The following is an 8123-nucleotide window of genomic DNA, read 5'->3' on the forward strand; positions in this document are numbered from 1 at the left end:
TGTACATAAAAAGGCTCATTGGGCAGATCCAAGTAGCTATTGATCAGTAAGCTTAACATGCGTCACAGGTAAACTGATGGAAGCATCTTTTAAGGAAAAGATCAACCCTCAAATGATAAGAAGAGTGGAATTTTATGAGGAAACATTTAAAGCCTACATTCAGGGACTCATACATGACACTATTTTTCTTGATTTTTCAGAGTTTTCAATAAGGTGCCACATGAGCCTCTACAAATCAAACTAAAAAGTTGAGATTCAAAGAATAGTGTGTAGATGGGTGCAAAATAGGATTAAACACAATATTGGAGCCACTGCTTTTTTTAATATATTGTATACTAGCCATCCCTCGCCATTCCATAGTGAAACAGGACAGTGAAAAGGGCCCTGCCCAGCTCCCCACTACTCCCTGTAGGAGTAGTAGCTCGAATACAGTAATCCTTCGCTACTTCACGGTTCACTTTTCGCGGATTCACGACTTCGCGGATTTTATATGTAAGCATATCTAAATTCATAACGCGGATTTTTCGCTGCTTCGCGGGTTTCTGCGGACAATGGGTCTTTTTACTTGCTTCCTCAGTTGGTTTGCCCAGTTGATTTCATACAAGAGATGCTATTGGCGGATGGCTGAGAAGCTACTCAATCAGAGCACACAGTTAAGTTCCTGTGTGCTGCTGATTGGCTCAGCGACAGAGTGTTGCATTAACCAGGAAGTCTCATCTCACTCATTCATCATTAACGTGCTAATGCGTCAGGGGCCGTGTCCAAGCACCAACAGAAGATGCAAATGATTACAGAAAAGGTAAAAGTTTTGGATATGTTGAAGGAAGGGAACAGCTACACCGCTGCAGGACATCGATTCTTTTTATTTAAAAAGGAGGAAAAGCATATAAGATCTACGGCCGCAGTGTCCTTTAACCAGGGTGCAAAACGAGTTGCAAGTGGATGTGATAAGGCAGTAGTCTGGATGGAATCTGCTTTAGGAATCTTTGCAACAAGGTCGATGACGTCATGACCTCCTACAAGCTGCTACGTGTACTTCGCTATACAGTAAGTGTAAACTTATCTACCGATTTCATATTGCTTAGCAGTTGTCCCGGTTTTTAATAGAGTAAATGGTGGGTTGTAAACAATACAGGGAGGGTTTAAAAACATCCAAATACACGTTAAATAATTAAATATATATAGTGACCTTACTTCGCGGAAATTCAGTTATCGCGGTCGGCCTTGGAACCTATCTCCCGCGATAAGTGAGGGATTACTGTATATCGCTCCTGCTAGCGAACAATGATACTTAGCAAAATCAACTGGAATGTTCAAACAAATCATAGAAAAAACCCCGATCTAAATCCGTTAAGTATTTCTCTCATTCGCTTACTAAACGGAGGTAAGGTACACGTCCCGAGGTTGGCATGTGAGTGAGGAGGGCCCCGCTCCTCCCCTCCCTCGGCCTGCTGCCTGTCTCTCGAATTCGCGCAAATAAAGCGCAATGAAAAAAGTCGCAAAATCAACTGGAATGTTCAAGCAAATTATAGAAAAAAAAAATCTAAATTCGTTAACCCCTTAACCGCCCTCTGCCGGATATATCCGGCACCGTTGTTTTATTGCTAACGCCATACTGCCGGAATTATCCGGCACATTTGCCTGTGGTTATATGAATGCCTGGCAAGTAGTATAACTGACGGTTTGGCGTGGGTATTATTACTACATTGCATTTCGACAAGTCTGTGGTTGTTTTGGCCGGTCATGTAACGTGATTCGCATGTGACAGCTGTGAATATGGCGAAACGTAAACTGACTTCAAGTGAGGCTTTGCAGGCGATTTTGGACAGTTCTGATCATGATTGTAGCAGTTCTGAAGAAGATTTTAGCGACAATGATGAGCAGCAACGTGTGCTGCATGATACTGACGCCGATGAGTGGGTGTATCCCCAGCATCTCAACTGGACTGCTGCCCGAGGTGAACTACCTTCTCTGCATCCGTTTGAGGCAACGTGTGGCTTTATTGTTGATGTAAACAATTACACTGCTGAGCAGTTTTATGAGCTGTTTGTGTCACCTGATTTGATCAGACATTTTGTTCATCAGACAAATCTGTATGCAGCACAGTTTATTGAGAAAAATCCCAATTTACCTCCACATTCCCGTGTTCGTGCTTGGTTTGACACTGATGAAAACGAAATGAAAAAATTCATTGGGATTTTGATGTTGATGGGAATAATCAGAAAACCAGATATTGAGATGTACTGGTCTACAGATCCTATGTATGCAACACCTATTTTTGCAGCTGTCATGACACGTAACCGATTCTCTTTGCTGCTGAAATTCTTTCATTTGAATGACAACAGAAATGAGCCAGATAAGAAAGATCCAAACCGCGACTGCTTGTTCAAGCTACGTCCTTTGATTGATCATTTATTTGAAGCATTTCAGTTGCCCTACATGCCAGGACTGTCAGTTGCAGTTGATGAAAGTTTATTGTTGTGGAAGGGCCGCTTACAGTTTCGACAGTATCTACCATTGAAAAGGGCACGGTTTGGTATCAAGATGTTTTGCTTAGCTGAGAATTCAGGTTACATTTATAGATTTCGTATATACACTGGCAAAGAGGATCCTATGAGTAGTATTTCAGCAGTGTTGCCAGATGAATGTAAGGACTTTGGACTTAAAGAAAAAATTGTTGTGTACCTTGCCCTAACACTATTGGACAATGGGTACACCATTTGGATGGATAACTGGTACTCCAGTTGTAGGCTGTTCCATTACCTTCATCACCGTAAAACTACAGCATGTGGCACAATTCGTTCTAACAGGGTCCCTCCAGAAGTTCGCAATTCAGCGCCAGCACCGGGTCAGCACATTGCATACCGCAGTGGCCCATTGCTGTGCCTGAAATTTCGAGACAAAAAAGATGTTCACATGCTAACAACTCAGCACAATGAGTCTGTGCAGGAGGCTCCCCGCAGAAGAGGACGCCCATCACCTACTGATGTCCGTTACAAGCCTCAATGCATCATTGAGTATAACAGCAACATGGGTGCTGTTGACAAGCAGGACCAAATATTGGAACCCTATTCGGCTGCAAGAAAAACTATGAAGTGGTATAAAAAGTTATCAGTTCATCTGCTCCAAATGGCAATGCTAAATGCTCACATTTTGTACCAGAAAAATGGAGGCACAAAAACATTTCTGCAGTTTGAACATGACGTCATTGCAGCCTTCATTTTTTCTGGTGAGGAACAACACGCAGATAAAGTAGAGGCAGTAGTGAGGCTCACAGAACGTCACTTTCCAGACAAACTCGAACCAACACCAACTTGGACCAAGCCACAGGCACGCTGTTGTGTCTGTTCAAAGAAGGGTCAGCGTAGAGACGTCAAGACCTTCTGCTCAAAGTGTCCCAGCAATCCAGGACTTTGTGCAGTTCCCTGCTTTGGCATGTGGCACAGCAAACTCAAATACTGGGAATGAAACTATGATTGACTGAACTACTTTTGACTTTTGAATTACTTTTGACTGTTCCGTTTTGTAGTAGACAATAAATCCAGAAGCCTGAGAAAAGGTACATTTTGTGTTTTATTATGTGTTTGCCCATTTCTAGAACTTGCACAACATTTAGTGGTCAATACTGCTTGAATAAATGTAAAAAATGTAAAAAAGTAAAAAAACGAAAATTGTTCAGATTTCGCCTGGCGTGGGGAATATTTAGGGAGTTGGCGGTTAAAGGGTTAAGTAGTTCTCTCATGAAAAGCAGACAGACAGACAGACTTGCAGACATTCGATTTTATATATACAGTCAACCCTTGATATACAACTGGCCTGACATGCGAACAACTTGATTTATGACCAAAATTTTTGTTTTGATTTACGACCAACATCTTGCGTTACAACCTGAATGCGGTCACGTGTATCCGCTTGCGTGATTGTAAACAAACAGCCGAGAGTGTTTGTAAGCGTCAGTCGGAGCCCAGATACATGTGTTTGTGGACATAATTTTGGTCAGTGCAATGATTTATATAATTTATTTCGATAATTGCTAAGGAAGGAAGAGAAGGTAAAGAAAGCTATCACAATCGAAACGAAGAAGGAACTTGTGCGGAAATATGAAAGTGGTGTTTGTGTGACCGATCTTGCTAATATGTACAGCATGTCGAAATCCACCATCTCGACAATTTTACAAAGAAAAGATTTGTATAAGGAGGCTCCTTCCAAACAACTTCCATTTCATTCTCTTCCTCCTCCCTTCCTGCAGCCCAAAGATGTCAAATTAAATGGTGAGTACAGTATGAAATTGTTGTTTCTGGTAGGCTAGGCACTTTTTATAACTTTTTGGTTAGTACATTAGAAAAATTATTGGTGTTTTGGTAAATTATACACATTATACAACCCTTTTTTATTATGAAAAGGTTAAGTAAGTGTTACTGTGGGAGGTTCGGAACGCATTATGGGTATTTCCATTATTTCTTATGGGAAAAATAGTCTTGACTTACAACCAACTTGAGTTACAACCAGCCCTCGCGAACGAATATAGTTCGTAAGTCAAGGGTCCACTGTATAGAGATATGTGATCCTTAAGAATATAAATAACAAACTTTACCTACAATCTAGGTAAAATATCAAATAATCTGAAGTCAGTTAAATTAGTCAAATCATTACAGAGGGACAAGGACAAGTCAATGGAGGATATGCTGAAGATGGATAATGCACTAGTAAGCAATTATCTGTCATACTATGTACAGTTTATGTCTCTTTTGCAATGAAAAATACGTAGCAGCATTACAAAAAGTCAAAAGAAGAGCGGACAGGCTAATTCCAAGACTACAATTGTGAATTTCCCATTGGGATTAATAAAGTATCTATCTATCTGTCTATCTATCTATCTATCTATCTATCTATCTATCTATCTATCTATCTATCTATCTACAATGTACGAGCGGAATCTTTTCACTTTATGCAAATGAAGATTAACAGCAGGTGGTAAAGCAGAGTTTATTTTTTTTGTTTTTTTTTAATTGTGTGAGAATTTACAGTACTGAAGTGAACCCCATTACTTTAAAATGAGCTATTCCACAAGAACACCTGAACACAGAGAGAATCTTCTTTAGGTTAAATTTCACATAAATGTTAGAAAGTGTTTCTTTACACAGGGAACCATTGACATATGGAACAAATTACTAAGTAGTATAGTACACAGAAAGACTTTAGGAACTGTCAAATTTCCATTTGATGCTATTTTAGAGCAATTAGGTGAACAAGAATGGCAGGCTTTGCTGTGCTGAATGACCCATTCTTGTTAAAATTGCTCTAATGTTCTAATTCACACGTTGTGAATGCCGTTACTCTGTGGTTCTGCCTTTCAGTGATCCTCCCCAAGATGACATGGCATGAGATACAGTTTAATAAAAGACCTGTCATATGTCTTTGTGGCTAGTGTAGCAAAATAAGCATACATCAGAGGATTCCAGTGTGCAATTAGTGACACTGCTGACGGAGTATTTTGCACAATAAAGTCAAGTCAAGCTTATTGTCAGTTATTATCAGTGCAATGAATATAGACACACTCATACTCACCGTCTGTTTGTTATGTTACTCAGGATTGACTTATTCAGCAACTTTACAACTTGTGGATAGAAACTGCCACTTAATCAACTGATGGAAGTGCCAACGGTACTATGACAGGCCATAAATCATATATTGTTTGGGTAATCTATTAGTTTATATTTTCACACTATTTATTTATTAGTATTTACTATTGGTTTGCATGCTTACATCATTGTTTTGGTGCATATGATACTGTTTTCATTCATAAGGACTTTATTGGTTCATGGCCATATACTATCAGTTTGGATACATCTTCTTTGCTCTGCTGAGGTGAGCAGTACACCCTGTGATGAGATGGGACACTGTGGCTAATACTGTCTTTTTTCCCCAATAACAGTTCTGACAGGCATCCTTTGAATTACATCCACCTCCCAACTTCAGTCTGGACATAATGAAAATGGCCTGCCCCAGAGGACAGAGGAAAGAAAACAGACCTCCCTATAACACAGCGTGTTATTTACTGCTGCTTGTGAGCGCAAAATGCCATTTTTGTTTATTTATCTGTGGCTCAAACACCAACAATTAGACAGTGTAGCCGAGTTGATGTCCCGGCTATTCTTGCCAGCTTTCTTAGAGTCTTCCCAGCAGTCACAGTATGTATACTATTATTATGTATATAAACTACATTGATTTGCACTTGTATATCACTGGTTCAGTTGCGATTGTTATTGGTTTATGATTGAACTGCATTGGCTTGAGCTTGTAAGCTATCATTTGCATATGAACAATATTGGCTTGTGTTCATATACTGCTAGTGTGCTTACATACCAATGGTTTTGTGTGTAGGCACTATGTTGCTTTCATCTATGTCTTTCATTTGTGTAATACATCTGTTTCACATTGTATGCTTGTAAACCAATAAAGTATGTATGCATGCTGATAGCAAATACTCAAATACCAATACTGTGAGCATGTAAAGCAGTGGATTACACACAGAAAATATATGATTTATGGCATGTTTGGCGCCTCTTATGTTCTAGTAAAATTTCCCAAAAGGAAGAAGTGAGAGAAGTGGCTGTTCAAGATGGCTGAAGTCTTTTGTAATGCTTATTGCCTTTCTAAGTCAGCGATTCTTATATATGCCCTGAATAAAAGGCAGTTGGTTTCCACTACAATAATGTGTTGCTCTCATTACCCTCTGCAGCGCTTTATGATCTTGGACAAAGCAGGTACTACGTGAAAGTGAGGACCCCTGAATCAGATGTTCCTCTCAGTCTTCCCAATGATCATTGACCTCCTTATAAAAGGTCACCAATTTATACTAAACTTCAACCTGGACCTGTCACCTTATTTAAAATAATTATACCAACACAAAATTTCCTGCTAGTCTGTCTTTAATCTTTAATTTAAAACATTTCGTTTAAAAACCAGCCATGTCCAGATTTTTCTCAATATAAAGATTATTAGAGCAGTCAGTAACAGAGTGTAAAGAAATCCAACAGTCATGTTTTGTAAAAATGTATATTCTTCTATAAATGCGAACTTGGATCACAAATGTATGTATAAATGCAAAATCATTATCTCTACATGCTGCTGGAGCAATTTTGGTCAAAATCAGTAAACATCTAACATTTTACAGTGCCAATAACCGTGCCAAGTTTGATTTAGAATCAGTGATTTGTTTTGAGTTATGTCTAGTTTAGCTATGGCAATCACTAATATTCAGTTCATTGGATTGAAAAGAATCCTTTTCATAATCACTTCTATCAGTTCATCAACTAGTAAGCACTTGTTTTAAACTAATCTTTTTGTCTTTTCTAATATTCTTTTCTAAACAAATCATCTTCTCTATATAGTCATTCATAATGACCTCTACAAATTATTATTTGGTAATAGTGCCAGCTTGAACATAGTGCCTTTTTTGATGATTTTATAAATTCCTTGGATTGCATACTGAGTTCTTCATATTCATTTCTGTCAATTTATCACCTTGTATAAAGTAATAACATAATAATGTCTATCGCATTATCAGCTTGTATATAATACCATTTATAATAACCTCTTACATTGATTGGGCCATATACTGTATATAGAGTTCATTTTATATTCACTTCCATTAGTTAATCAGGTTGCACATATTTAGTTGTACACCACATAGATGTTGATGACCAGGGGTATGAGGTGAAATATCATTTTAGTCACTTTATGAATTAATCATATTGAATATAGCATCAACCCATCATTATACGGTTAAAAGGGAGCTCGTACCTATTCCAGTGGCATCAAATCTAAACACAAAGACAACTTTCGATGAATTGTCAATTCCTCACAGGACACACCCACTCACACTACACCAGTTTGGAGATACCAACCCATACAAGAGCTTGTCTTATAATGTAAAAGGTAACATGGGAATGTGGACAAAACCCATTCAAACACCAAGCAAAGTGGGACAAAAGAATGAATTGAACCCAAGTTCCTGAAGGTGTGAAGCAGCATCAGTGATCAATGCACCACCATGACTTTTATATCTGAAGAAATGACCATCTTACTTGCTTTTTGTAATGTTTAACATCTAGAGACCC

The 8123-nt window shown here is 38.6% G+C and overlaps 1 protein-coding gene across 1 annotated transcript in view; it reads left to right on the top strand.

Annotated features, from left to right (window-relative positions):
* slc48a1a (solute carrier family 48 member 1a) overlaps positions 1-2642 on the top strand; it is a 1064469-nt gene extending 1061827 nt beyond the window's left edge. Inside the window, exon 4 of the transcript XR_007934366.1 lies at positions 2630-2642. The gene's annotated coding sequence lies outside the window, so the exon portion shown is untranslated. The remainder of the gene's footprint in view (positions 1-2629) is intronic.
* The last annotated feature ends 5481 nt before the right edge of the window (positions 2643-8123 follow it).

The sequence above is a fragment of the Erpetoichthys calabaricus genome, chromosome 3, assembly GCF_900747795.2.
Source record: "Erpetoichthys calabaricus chromosome 3, fErpCal1.3, whole genome shotgun sequence".
Taxonomy (NCBI): domain Eukaryota; kingdom Metazoa; phylum Chordata; class Cladistia; order Polypteriformes; family Polypteridae; genus Erpetoichthys; species Erpetoichthys calabaricus.